A 15,527-nucleotide genomic window follows, 5' to 3' on the forward strand; every position below is an offset into this window, starting at 1 on the left:
AGTTTAAAACGGTCGGGTGTCGCGATGCGAAAATGCGTCCGTCTGGCAACCCTGGTCACGTGCGAAAGAACAATATTTCGTGAATACCAGTTTCGGCTAATAAGACGACGGTTTTTTGTTTGATCAAAACGCTGGCTGCGATGTTTGCGCAGCGTCGTACACATTTATATGGGTGACATTCGCCGAAACAAGTTCTGCGACCATCGGGGAAGTGTGATGTCATTCGACCCCGCGGCCCAAAGGTTGCGAACCACCGACGCCGGCCGGCGACCGATGATGTCATCGCGAATCGCTCTCCCTTCTTCCTCGGCGAAATTTTCAAACGACTCGGCTTCGAAACCGAAAGTGCCGCACTGCCAAATTTGTTACATTATTAAATATTTTATTTACGTTTTTTGCGCTCTGTTTTGTTTTCGTCTGGCGCATAATTTGCCGAAACGCAGACGATGACATAATTTTTATTTAGCTATCACGGTGTGTGAGTTTCGCTAATTACCAGCGGAACTCGGAAGTTGCGCCACGCGACCCGATGCAGCGAGCGCATTAATTGACACAGTTTCGGATAAATTTTCAACACTGGCAACACTGATTTTTCGTTATTTGCTTATTTCCACATGCGTGTGAATTGTTAAGTTTCAAACAGAGCCATACAAAATTTCATTTTTGTATTGAAAACATGTATGTAGAGCAGTGCTCCGCAACCTTTTCTCGTTCACGGCACAACATAAAAAAATATATTTTTAAAATACGAGAAACTATGTGCAGAATTTAAATTTTCTATATGCTACTTATATAATCGTAATTTAAATAAATAATTTTAAAGAAGGACCTATAAAAAATCTAACCTCGTTTGTACTAGATGTAAAAAGTAGTTTATGGCACACAAGTGAACAATAAATATTGTTCTAGATTTTATTACAATGAAAAAGTAATAAAATTTATTGCTTTGTATTGAAGAAGAGATTGATTTTTTTTATAAAAAAATTATGGCCGTTTAGATTTACATATTGAAAGGTTGAGTGGCACTTAAATGAATAATGATAAATTTGCAAATTTAAAATCTGTTTTGATTTCTAACTATACAGATAAAGCGATGGGTATTGTATTTAAATTATAGACAGAACAATTTATTTTTTTCTGCAAAAATATTGGAACATTTTTTTATCTTTAAAATGTCTATAATAAATAGATAAAGTGAATTTCGCCCTGCAATTTTCAATTTCAACCCTGTTCTGATTTCTAAATATATATAGATAAACCGATGAGTTGCAAATTATAGTCTTTGAATTCTCTCTAGCTTCACTAAACTTTTTTTGAATAATTGATACGCAATACTGAACTTAAAAATCCTGGAATAATCAAGTTAATTTATTTATATTTTTTTAAATATATCTGAATTCGTCTATTTTACTATTTCTTCATATGCTATGAAGAAATAGTAAAAGTAATTTTTAGTGTTCGGCCATTGATAGTTTGTAGATATTTCAAAACTTCTTAGCGAGCTCAAAATAGTTGCTTTAACCTAAATACTGTAGACTCTAAGCGTGCAAATTTCATGATGCAGGAGCTCACCGTACGCGAGTTTTTGCTTTTTAGCAAACATTTTCTGCAAGGGAAAATAAGCGAAAAAAAAAGTACAAACACCTCGCATCTCGCATATTACTTCATAATTTGTGTGCTCTTCGATATTACACTTTTTTAAAAAAATGATAGTTATTCTTACCGATATTATTACGGATTTTTAATATGAGAGTGGAAGGTCCATGGGCCCACGCCCTCCTTCCACGGTCGCATCAGGCTCAGGAGTTTCGGCCCATGAGCGACCGGATGTACCTAGCCTGGCTTTCGCGCCTGCATACTGCGCATACAGGCGCTAGGCCAGGCCTCCTTCCTAGGTCGTCACGAGAACGACCTGGACGGGTAGACCGTCGCGATTTATCTACTGATGGTCTCCGGCATCACTATCCTTTTTGGAGACGGAGGTTGGATAGGGGAAGTGGGGGGAGGGAAGGTATGCGGGCAGTCGCGCTCCGCGTACCTGGGGTCTCTACGGGAGAGAAATGATTCTACGCATCCTGGAAAGAAAGATTTAATATGAGAGTATCGGTTAAAGTGTATTCAAATCGAATTTTGGTCAATAGGAGAGCGGAAAAATAATTATCACTTCTCAGAAGTAAAAAATTCACGCCAAAAGCAATAAAATCGTGTCGGCGCCGTCGCAGTGGGTACGCGTTCCCACTGTAACGGCAACGACACCATTTTATTGCCTTCGACGTGGGTTTTTGACTTCTGAGAAGGGATAATTGTTTTTTGCACTTTCCTATTGATTAAAATTCGGTTTAGATTTTATTGCTTTTGATATGGGTTTTTGACATATTGTTTTACTTTTTAAAGTATAGAATGATTGATTTTTTAATAAGCACTTCCAATTTTTTTTGCTGTTATTATTAATTTTTCGCGAAATTCAAAATAATGTTTTTAATCCTTATTTTGGCTTTGTGTGCAGCAGAATCTCTGTGATTGAAATTTTTGTTTTCGAAGTGAGCTTAATTAAAGCTTTCTATCTTTCCCAGAATATATGGGTTCATTGTTGGCCCATTCTTTGGAAATTTTTATTCCCATCGTCGTTTCAGTTCTAGGAGTTTCAACATTTCTGCAAGGTATGCAGCCAAGTTTCATTTCGTGTATGTTCAACCATTCATATTTTGAGCAAACATCGTTTTTGTATCTACTTTTTTATATAAAATCCGACCAATCGTTTTGAGTTCGGCCTTGCATCTCGAGATTAGCTTGAGATGATCCAGAATCATCAACTTGCATCAATATTTCCATATTATCTGTTATTGTTTCGGACCTTTTTTAAAGTGGGACCGGCGGTTTATAAATAACCTAAATTTTCTTTTATTTTTAAACTTGGTGTTAAACTTTTACAATAAAAAATAAAAAAAAAAGGAAAATAATGACGTCACGTTTTGTAAAAATAAAACATGAAATAAAATGTTCTGTAAGTTGTCAATCGCTACGCAAATGTTTTTAGTAACAATTGCTTTTTAAATAGTAAAAATGTCGTAAAAAAAGGTGCCGGAGCGCCGTTCCACCGCGTTACATGATAAAAAAAAAAAAAAAGCCTTGCTTGAGGTATTCATTATGACTGATTTACTTACTCAGGTTGTATAACTTTACCCAGTTGTAACGTATTAGGCTTACACCTGTCAGGTTATAGTAGAAGATTAAAACAAATTAATGTAAAAATCGTGAAACGTGTCAGATGTTCTTTTGCGCTTTTGTGTTGAAATTTAACTAAATGACATTATTAAAGCGCCTCTACATAAGTACAACTATACACATAAAATCAGCGTGTAATTTTACACACAAAACTTGAAATCTGAAATCGTTTATTTTTAGTCGCTTGTATGAATCGCTGTATTTGTTGAAATAATGACCACTCTAGGAGCAGGAAAATCTTGATAAACATAAGCATTTTAGTTACGCACGGATAGTCCATTGTAATTTATAATTTTATTGCCGCATAGTTAAACTATGTTGACGGTGTGGTTGCATTAAAAAATCTCGATATGGTCGAGCATGTGTTTGTTTTGGCCAAAAATAGCATGCGATTGTTGTTCATCCTAAAAAAATGCCACAGATCGCGAAACAATGCGCAGCTTCCTGTGTTGTCACCTTCCGTCGTTGCGATGACACCGCTCTTATCGCCGTGGAATTTAAACAGCGATGATGACCGCGAAGGAATTCTGGGCATTCCTCGCGACGTGACCCACCATTTTTGGCCATAACACGTCCTTTAACGTCGCGATGATATGTTTTTATATGGCTGGCGATAAATCAATTATGACCGAAAGCAATGTCAACGCTTTCGATTACGCAATGTTGACACAAGCCATAATAATAATTGCGATCCAATTAAATCATTCGCTGTTCTGATAAGCGCATATAAACTTTCACGTCACGCGTAAAACTCCCACGATGTTATTTTTTTTAAATCCGATACATCCGCTTCCTGTCCGATCGATTCTTTTGTCTATGGCCGTTTTCTGGGCGATTATGTCTCGAATCGCCATTTTGGCTCGTTTGATTGAGGTCGCGAGTTCAAAAAAATTGTCAAGGTCACGTCTTTTTCCTCGTGCGTTCATTTAGCGTTTATTATTTTTTTGCAGCTTCAAATGTTTGCATTTCAAATTACATTAATACTTTTTTTATTAATTTTAGAGATTTTTGTCTATGACTATTCAGCAAAAAAATTACTGCATATGAATTCTGGTTATAAAAAATGCTTACTGCGATTCAGCTATGAATCACAAACGAGGACGTTGTAATGAAAACATCTGCAGTTTAATTTGTTAACCTTTCTTATCGAATTAAAGGTGATGATTTGATCATCGTTGAGTTAGAATTGCTCATGTCAGTGGTTCCTAAACTTTTTTACTGTGACTCACTTTCACGACCTACTGACTTTTATTTATGTTATTAACTTACATTCGATGTATCGCATTATTAATATTTTAAATTTTCATTTAATTACAACGGCGTCTCGTGACAAAAAATATATTATAGATCTTTCATTGTTTGTTTAAAAATCAAACAAATTGAAAAATGAACGTCTCTGCTTATTTATATAAATAAATTCAATTAAAATCATACAATTCCTTATAAATAGGCGTTACTCTAGTAAACAACACAAAATAGTTTGTTTTTATTAGGTTTTGGTTAAATTTACGAAATATACATACAGATTTCAGTCTAATGTATCACTATTATATATGCTTAATAAATTAGATAAAATGGTTGCAAAAACTACAAAATAGGGCAATGAGAGTACTTTTAAATAAAAATATATTTACTAGTTGTAGAAGTATGATTGATAGATTAGAATGGTTGGATATTCAAGAAATATTGAAGATGAATGTTTTAGTATTTATATATAAGTTAGAAAATAATGTTACCAGAGTATTTTTATGAGTATTTAATAATAAATAAAGTTGTAAATATTTAAATTCACGTTTGATTTTTTTTACACTAGTAGTGTTACAAAATTAGTGTTTGAATGAGAATCATTGTATTGTTCATTTCAATGACAAAAAAATATTGAAAATATTGCCCAGAATGAATTATGTTTACGATTTTTCGGAGTGTAAGTAAGTTAGTTTGTTTTGATCCATGGGAGTTTTTGGTGATGAAAAAATATTCTACACTTCCATCACCTCCATACTTTTCCACATTATCCTTAAGCTGGTCATACAAATTGAAACTGATAAACTAAGCAAACTTTCAGTACTGCTACGATCAATGCATAAACTGTCGAAACCATTGCGCGACTTTCAAAGAGTCATACTATAAAAGTGTTTTATATGAGTCATATATGTACATTTAGATAAAATATATATGCACAATAACTACTGAGAAATTCTCATAAATTGTCTCATTGCGAGATCAATTAAGTCTCAAAAGTTTTTATTACATAAAATGGGTGTTTATTTGTATAAGGTTTGATAAAGATTTAATATTTACTACATCACTAAAGTTTGCGATTAGGCGTCGAAAATGCTCGGTTTCGTTTTGCGCAGCGCGTGTAATTTCACAATTTATTGGGGATTCGAATTCTGTGCAATACTTAGCTCGTAGTGTCCTAAAAAATGGCTCCATAGTCTGGAATCTCTGCGAATTGAAGGACCTTTTAAAATTAGGGAGGATTAAAAATATTTTTTTCAAATCTACTAAGTACGGATCGTGTCTGTATTTATATCCTAGTATTTTTTTTCTAGGAGCGTTGAGATATATTTCATTGCATTTTCGACGTAGCCTGTGTTAAATGAAGCACTTTAATGTGACTGAGGGGAGGTTTCGACAATTCTAGTATGTGCCCTAAAGAGTTGCGTCCCCTATTCTGGACCGTTGCAACCATTCCTTACTAAAATACAAGTCATTATGTATTACTATAATTAAACAAATAAATATGTGCATGTGTATGAAATGTTATGACGATTAAGAAATATTTTTTTGCTTCTTCTTGGACAGAAACTTTACTCTCGTTCTTGTTTACCTTGCTTGTTGTAATTAATTGAAATGGAAAGATTATAAGATGTATTAAGATCACATTTTTTTGTTAAATAGTTTGTCCGATTTAGGTGACAGTTTAAATATATGATACATTTAATTTGGACATAGAAACTAACTACAATTTCTTATATATTCGAATGCAACGCGTGTCGCTGTTTAGAAAGCATCGTTGCATTTGACGCATATTTAAAAAGCTGGTTTTTCTCTTCTCTCTCATGGGTTCGCAAACTTTTTTCAAAAAAAAAAACTCATATCGCTTGCGTTCGATAAAACCTGATTTGTCTTTGGGCGTGTTCAATTAAAATTTCCGACCTTGTCCATCGTCGATTTTCGGAATAGGCAGTCACGACTCGAATTTCTCCCCTGGGCGCCTAGTTTGAGTCGTGTTTTTGTATTTTTTTTCTCTCCTAAAATCCAATTCTCTTCCCAAATCTCGGGTTTTGAATTTGCGATTTGTTACGCGCGATAATTGCCACAATTTTCTCGTCTCGACCTTTACACGCGGATATGTAGATCGAATTTTGTGTTCGAGTTCAACGTTTTCGAACGTAAAATGCCGACTCGAGCATCGGTAATCGTGTCGGAATTCGTCTCGAAATTGCTTCTCTAAAACTTTACCTTGTAAAGAACTCGGCTTATCGCCAATTCTAGAAATATTCTAATCAAAAGTGGGACATTACTGCATAATTTTTACCGTCACACAAGTGGTAAATATTGCACTGCTAAAAAAATATCGAGAAGCGTGTCAAACTAAAACTTGTTTTGGTCGCCTCGTAAAAAAATCATCAGTCAATGTCGGTCAGATTTTTTTTATCGACGATGTACGGAGGTTCAATAAGATTTCGTATCACTCTGAAATGCTCACACAGTCGTGGACAATACGTAATTGATTAAATCGTGAGATGAACACCGACAAAAATCTTAGGAGCAAAATTTGCATGCTCGTTAAACTTGTTAAAGTAGATTCGGCACTTCATTTTAATTGGATAAGTGTCGCTTTCTCTATCTATACAAATCTACCCATCAAAAATAATAATATACATAAATAAATATACGGAGTAAACCATACATCGTCGTCGTTGAACTAATTTTAATTATTTAATTTCAATCTACCGATACAATGCAATGGAATTTAAAAAAATCGAAAATCTTATACCTATCTTATCTTTATTGAAGATAATTTGTGCTAGTATTTATTTTAATCCAACTTGACATTATTGATTGGTTTAGTTGCGTATTATTACATTCTATTACATTATTAGTACATTCCATAGCTTATTTTCTAAAGTCTAAATTTATTACTAGGTGGTTTTATTGCGTTTAATCTGAATTCCAATCTCTGGTTCGAAAATCTTACATAATGTGTCTTAATCAGGGTTATTTTAGTTATAATTATAATGTTCTGCCACATCTGGACTGCATGTTATAATTTAGACATTGTGATTCAGTAATCCATTCCCACGACAATTTACTGGTCTGAAACACCAACCGCTAATATTCGGCCTTGTTTTTGTTCAAACATTTACAATTGAATCAGCTGGAACATTTTTGTGTGATAATTAATAAAACAATATCGAAATAGACCTATAGAATTAACATTTTTTGTAAAATGAATTAATAAAAAAATAGGTCGCAAAATTCAGGATAAATGTCGACATTTAAATTATATTTTCATAAAACTTTTTAAAGTAGTTTTTTTGAAATAGCCAACCCGATCCGCTATTTTGTTTCAAAATGATGGCTATTCAAAAAAATATTAAACCCGTTAAAAAATCTGAAAAAAACTAAAAATTAAAATAGACAATTTTTTTTATTACATTTTTTGACATATATATAGGTTTTATGAACACACTATGATACCATTATGAAACTTATTTTAAAAATAGATCTTGTAAATATTTTGGCAAGGTTCGTTAGAAAAGGATTGTATTTATCTGGTTAGAATTTAAAAAATAAGTTTAGGCAGTATTTATTATTACATTACATAGTCCATGGTCAGTATTTATGAAGAATAGCCACTATTTATATTATATAATTTGTATTTTAACCTCAATGTCAGTTTTATGGTCATGGTCATTATCCAGGTGTTTTAGTGCCAAGTAATCAAGAAATAAATAATCGGTAATTAAATCAAAATGACCGGCGTTTAATATATGATGATCGATAATTACAATAAATGTTTGGTTTTTAATTTATATGCTGCTCTAAACTGTCATTTGACTGGCGTGATATATGTAACAGTTCCAAACCTAACCCAATGAATGTTCTAAAACGAATTATAGTTTTAAATTAATTCGTAACTGACCAAATATAATAATTGTACTGACCAGATATAAAATTTATACTGGCCAATAAAGCTATGTGTAATGGCCAAAAATATGTTTTTACTAGTCTATTCATTATTTATACATACCCATTCATTATTTATCCTGACCATTACAGTGAAATAATTCTGACTATACTGTACAATTAAATGCAAGTCGTTAAAAAATCAGAACCGCCATTGTTTCTTAAAATGGCGGCTATTCAAAACATAAAAAATCTATAACTCTGCTAAGACAATCTCGGAGAAAAAAAATATAGAGGTAAAGATATTTAAAAATAGAAATGAACCCCTAACTGGCCAAATTCAAGGGGGGGGGTGTAAATGTCCCCACCTGCCTCCCTCCTTAAATGACATCTCTTCATTGATGAAGTCTAAAAGGGTTTCATAGAAGTCTTAAAGGCACTTCCGGAAAATTTCTACAAAAGATGTTTCAAAATGTTCTATAATATTCTCCAGCTCGGTATTGATTTAGAAGGGGTGTATTTTGAATAAATTAATATAATATTGCAGAATTACAAACGTCTTCTATTTATTTTTTGATCAGTTATCACGGATTTGGGATAGACGGTGTATATCATTTATGACAAAATAAAGTGGATTGATTGAACAATGAAACTAATATAGCTTAGTGTTATTGTCGAGAAATGTATTAAAAACTGTGACGCTTGTTCTCCATATTTGTTAATCTAAAAGGTCCAAATCTTTTGCACGACAATGCGCAACCATACATTGCACGATTAGACTTACCCTCATAAAAATATACCCTGATACCAAATATTCTCAGTCAAAAGATGATTATTTGTTCAAGCATTACATCCATTAAAAATTATTTTGTTTGAATATATATGAATTAGTCCATGGGATTTCACAGATTTGGGAGTGGAGAGTGGAAAAAATATTTGCTTGATAACTGAAAATATTGCAGTCTATAAATGGTAAATGACCGATGAGCTGAATTTGCAGAGTTCAAGTCTTTATCGATCGCATACCTAAGTGCAACGTACGTCTTCGCCACTCTTCAATGGTTTCTCCCGTGTCGCGGATGACTGAATCAGTATTCACTTGTGGTCATGTTCGGTCAACGATCGGTCATGGTGTGCATGTAGTATATATGTGTGTGTGATCCGAGCACAGAGCCGCTAACTCGCTGACATGCTCCATTTTCCACACAGGCGCTAAACTGTCACGAACAACGGTCTTTCAGCCGGGCGGATCGCCAGGTACTATGTGGATGGATACACGTCATACACCACCGGTTCGATACCCCCAGATTAGAAGGTGCATACCTCCACCGATCGGATGAATAATTGATTACGGCCACCGCTAGCTTTGTATCGGTGGAGACTGACGGATAGAATTAAGTCTAGGCATCTAGGTCTACCGGCAGCCGTTTTCAGAGGCGCACGTGCGCGGTGATAAGGGCAGGTCGCCCGTGTTTGATATTATTAAATGCACAAAAAATATGCCATTCATATTTATTTAATATTAAATATATATACTTAGTTTTTGGCCATTCATAAACAGCATGTAAAATATAAATATGTTATCTTGTCTCATCTTATCTTATATAATACTCTTGATAAATTAATGTCTCTTAATGTTTTTTTAAATATTTAAACACTCAACGCAAGAAGTCTTAATGATGTTTTTTGTTTATAGGAACATGTTATCTGTTTTTATTTATTAGTTTCACACTACAGTCTATTCCGCTTAATTGATCCACTGGTTTATCGGGACAGTCGGTTATTTGGGCCAAATCCCAACTAATAGTAATTTACTTCGGTTATCTGAAACATCGCTCCGTTTAATTACATTGTCATTAGGGTGGGGGGAGGGGGCGGGAAGCATTTCACGTCGAAAGCAACATTTTTGTACTAATATAAAGTCAAACGAAATATCTATAAAAAAATTATAGTATAAATATATTATGTGCATTATTTTCATGTATATTTTTTTGATGACTTATCGATAATTTAATTAGCCTTAAAATTCATATTATTTTTTAATTTTACATTAAACTTTGTTTATTACAGCCAGTCGCTTATCTGGGACAAATGTGTCCCGATTAAGCGGAATCGCTGTACATCCTTTTGTTTATGCTATTTTTTGCGAGTCCTACAGAAATTTTTATTTTTAGCTTACATATGTTTAACAGATTTACAATTAGCCGTTTTATTTCCGTTTCAGTGACTAGAAACGCCTTTCCATAAATTGCAAAACTATATCCTACATATTTATGATCATATAATTATTAAATAATTTATATTATTCATGGATAGTTACTACATATAGCTTTATTTTTTCACACATACCATTTTTTAACGGATACAATACTATTGTTAAGCAATTATTGTTGCAGTTTGAGAATGTCTCTTTAGTTATGATAGTAATTTTAATATAGCAAATTATTTTAGAATTAGAATTCGTTACCGAACCGAATATCTTACCTAAAACTTATGTAACTCGTATCGTAATATTTATGTATCTACTGTACTTTTTGATTTCCAAAAGTGATAGTAGATAATTGCTTGTAAAAAGTTATCAAAATGTTGAAGTGATAAATATGTTTTCTTACTAACATATTTTTGTATTATTTGAAGGTCTAAATAATACTGTTAATTCCCATAATCTAATCAAATAATCTTAAATTATATCTACTTTAAAATACTAGTCCACAAAAATTCTTTAAAATTAGTAGCTTAAGCTATATTAATTTGTGTTAAGGTGACGTTTATCAAATAATGTCACATGTTATCTCTATACAATAAAAATGTTATATAATTTAATTTGTTTGCTTTTAAATGCGGACCTGTGATTGCGCGTTGTATAATATGTGTGGATTCATGTTTGTGTTTGAAAAGTGAGTGTTTCATGTTTCTACGGCTATCTAGACACAGATCAGATTTCACCACAGTCTGAGATAATCGATCAGATTTGTTTTTGTGTAACGTGTATCCGTCTGCATGCGAGGACTTAAACCATTCCGGCATTGTGGTTTTTACCTATTGAGCTCTTTTCAAATCCCTGATCAAATTTCGTATTTTTTTCAAATCAATAAATTTCCCGCTGCGTCTTTATGATATATGTAATATGCTATGAAAATTTGTGAAAATCACAAATTTTCTATCTGCACGGCCTAATTATATTGTGATATTTTCGTATATTATAAATGCAGTTGATAGTGTAATCTACCCATAATATACATTCTCATACTATTTTTATTATTAATAATAATAATTATTTGTTCTAAATGTAAAATTTTTATTTATTAATAGAAAAAAATATTTTAATTATAAGAAAATGATGGCGTTTATTTAACCTCATTATTTAACTAGCGTTTATTTAAACAAAATTCGTGATGAATTTATAAGAAGCGCTGCGTAAACTTTTCTAAAAAAATATCTGTTGTATGAAAGTAATTTCTAATGTCGATATACTGTTTTTTTATTTCACGTTTAGGCTTCTAATATACGTATTTTAAATACATCTTCACGAATAAATATATTTATCGAATCTAATATTGAAGTATGAAAAACATTTTTTTTGTTCAGAAATCGCAGTCAATAGACAGTATTGTAAAAACATTTAATTGGTCCACTTTCGCCTATTAAGCATGCTATAGATTTTTCATCTATATCATTTTTTATCGTTACTAACCACGTATACCGTTTCTTTTGATCAATCAATGTATTGTTTCAAGATGTATTTTTATTCTTATATCTCGTTTTCCATCAAAAGTTGAAATATAATAATCGCGATTTGTAATAAACGGCAATGAATATGGATTTTTAACCATTGAATAATATAGTTTTTACCATATCAGGTAGTTCTGAGTTTACCAAGTGCTTTAAATTTTATTTTATATTAAAAGTATTATATTTTATTTATAGCTTTAATAATACAATATTTTACTCGTCTGAATATTTTTACTATACGCATACTTTTACTCTAAAGCTGCTGATAACGATCCTATTCATGTGATAAAATAAAGACTCATTTGCTACATCTATGGTTTTAGACTAATATATGGAAATTATCGTTAATGTTTATTTAGTATTTAATGTTTTGTATAGATCAGACGTTTTTGCTTGTTGTTCTTTCTTATATGTGATTTGTAGCCGCCGCGCACCTCTTTAATTTAACTCCTTATGATGAAAAAAATATATTGATTGACCTTCACTGGTCCTTCGAATAGAATGTTAGCAGGTGAAAAGGAACAACGCCTCAAAATATACATATATATTTTAATAGTAAACTGCTACTTAGCGATTAGGTGATGTAAACTCAGCATACATATAAAAATGTGTATAAAGTAGTGATTTAAAATAAGAAAAACATTAATATTATTACAAAACAATCATAATATTAGTAGTAAAATATATTGGACTTTGTCGTATTTTGTATAACTGCAGAAATTAAACGTAAAAAATAATATTGTGCGAAAAAATCTGACTGGCAATACTCATAACATAATATTTATTTTATGTAATAGTTACTTTTGATAATTAGATGTATTTATATTGTACTTATCTGATTTATATAAGGTATGATATGAAAATTTTATTTGACATATACTTTGATAAGATGACATGTACACTCGGTATACATCACAGTAAAGGAAAGGTTTATTAAGTTCCTTTATTTTAAATTAATTACTTTGTTTAGAGCACAGATCTACTGCTAATTTTGTTTTTTTTTAAATTATATATTTTTTTATCTTTAGTTTTTGCAATTTTTATTAAATAATTTGCTGCACTTTTTGTATTGAATCTTTGATTTCTTTAAAAGACATATTATGAACATTTTTATATATAAAATAAAAAAAATCAGACAAATATGTATAAAATACTGTGGTATCTCGTTACAGCGAGGGACCAACAGTTTTTTTATTATATAATTTAAACCAAACATCTGAGGTTTGTAAGACGTAAAATATATTTCACAATTGTAAAATGAATTTTTATTGTAGCTTCATAACATAAAAACACGAAATGATACTCCTCCTATATTTTCAATAGATTTTTTGATTATTTAACTGTAAGAAAAGTCAGCTGGTAATACAAACTGAGGGCGTTCAAATATCTTGATTCAAATACGGTCACTGGATCAAGTGGACCATTTCTTTTGCACAGAACTGCACATGTTTTGAATTGCGAGGTAAATTATATTTGTAATACAAATATCGTTATATCTTAGTTATGAGTAGGGACTGCAATAACGTTTTTACCGAAACGGTTCTCTAAATACCGGTATTTCGGTATCTGAAATTGAAGCAATTTTTTTTGTTGCAAGTATTTTGGGGGCCAAAATATAGTCTGAATAACCTTTTTTTATGTTTGCTATTTAACCCTATGGAGTCCTATGTCCACACGTATTGAACATCTATTTTTTACTGGCAACTCCTATGCCATTTTATCTCAAATTATAGGGAGGAGACATTTTAGTTCTTGAGTCTGACGATTCAAATGTCTGAAATATTTAATTTATAATCCGGAAATATGTTTCACAATAAAGTATGAATACTCAGCCGCGCAGCAAGATTTTTTCACGTTACAATAAGTATGCTGGTACGCACAAAGTGCACGAAGCGATAGCTAAAATATCTTTAAAAATACTTACAGTATCAAATCAATTTATTCTTTATCTTATTTGCGAATCGGCAGTAAATCCATTTTTAAATAGATATTTTTTAAACTTATTTATTTTCTAGTGACTGCTTTGTGTTCTTTGGAAGAAAAAAACCTTTTTATAATAATCATATGACATATTTTAGATCAAGATTTTGTCTTGCTCTAAATAGTAGATATTGGTGAATGAACAAATGGCTGTAGATTAATCAAATCCGTACATTGCAGTACAAAAAAAGTTTCGTCCTCGTCTCCCGCTTTTAACCGATGAGCGTCGCGAAATATAGATTCTCGTCTCCACGTTCAAAGTTTTGAGTATTTTTTTATGCAGCTGGTAGTTGTATATAAATCTAAGAATTCAACTATTCATATAGGTGTACATAGTAATTATGTTTAGCTTATCTTATCTTATCAGAACCCAATCTATTTACGCCTGTGCACGGGTTTGCTTTGGCAATCAGATAAGAAGTTCTTCAACACTTAACACAAACAACATTTGCAACTCGTTGCATCGTTTAATGGTGACTGATTTTGTGGCGAAAGGCGATTACCTAATGAGTAGTACATTAGCAAACGTATACAAACATACCACATCCTTTTTTGTATAACTCAATTCCGAGTATTCAAACAAACCTTTACGACCAATTTCCTGCTATGTCATCGTCGCGCTATGGATTGTGATTTTCTTTGTTGGCAACTTTTATCAATATGTGCCAAATGTGTGTTTGCAGCAAAAGAGCGATAGCGTATTTTTATTGTGAGGCGGCCTCAGATCAAAACTCGTTATGTGAATGCGTTCTTTTGTCGAGAATGCCGTTAGCCAGCGAATAAAACTAGTTTCGATGCATTCAAACCCAACAAACAACAATAAGTGATAATTGATATTAGAGACCGTGACACTAAATAATTGAGGTGCTCTGCATTCTATTATCGAGTCTATCTCTAGATTGTATAAAAATTCTGCTAAATATAGACTCATTGGATTGTTGGACTCGATACCGGACGCAACTCATCTGATCAATTAGATTTAATCTTGGGATACGTTAAGATGAAACAATTGTAGAGTCATTATACCAATGGATAATGTGAACCAAAGATTGGCTTGTTTGCTTACTCGTTTAACCCTTGATTGCTTAATTTGCATTAATGTTATTATACCATTTTGGTGAATCATCGTGTGATGAGTTTCTAATAAAATACATTCTTTGAAATCAGTCATTCAAGAGAGTCCAATTTATAGCTTATTCTATATAACTGTAGCAGTACGTTAACGTCAACTTGTAATGCAAATTCAATTTATTTTTGTCGTACGTGATATTGATTATTTGAAGAGTTCTACTAAAAGCCACTTGTCAGCAACGTATTATTTTTATATCAGACTTTTTCAAGTACATACATACATATTTATCTTATACTATCAATAAAACCCGGTAAATATGTGGGCAGTGCGATTTTTTATATTTTTATGGCAGAAGACTTTGCGTGATACGATAACGGTT

At 32.1% G+C, this 15,527-nt stretch overlaps 1 protein-coding gene and 1 long non-coding RNA gene across 17 annotated transcripts in view; one reads left to right on the plus strand and one right to left on the minus strand.

Moving 5' to 3' along the window:
- Positions 1–15,527, minus strand: part of LOC148226975 (uncharacterized) — a 135,318-nt gene that overhangs the window by 119,239 nt on the left and 552 nt on the right. The window lies entirely within an intron of this gene.
- The window catches only part of kst (spectrin beta chain, non-erythrocytic 5 kst), a 51,443-nt gene that overhangs the window by 2,726 nt on the left and 33,190 nt on the right, over positions 1–15,527 (plus strand). The gene's annotated exons all lie outside the window — the stretch shown is intronic.

The sequence above is a fragment of the Plectrocnemia conspersa genome, unplaced genomic scaffold (genome assembly GCF_051122295.1).
Source record: "Plectrocnemia conspersa isolate PC_06_02 unplaced genomic scaffold, ASM5112229v1 ptg000013l, whole genome shotgun sequence".
Lineage (NCBI taxonomy): Eukaryota > Metazoa > Arthropoda > Insecta > Trichoptera > Polycentropodidae > Plectrocnemia > Plectrocnemia conspersa.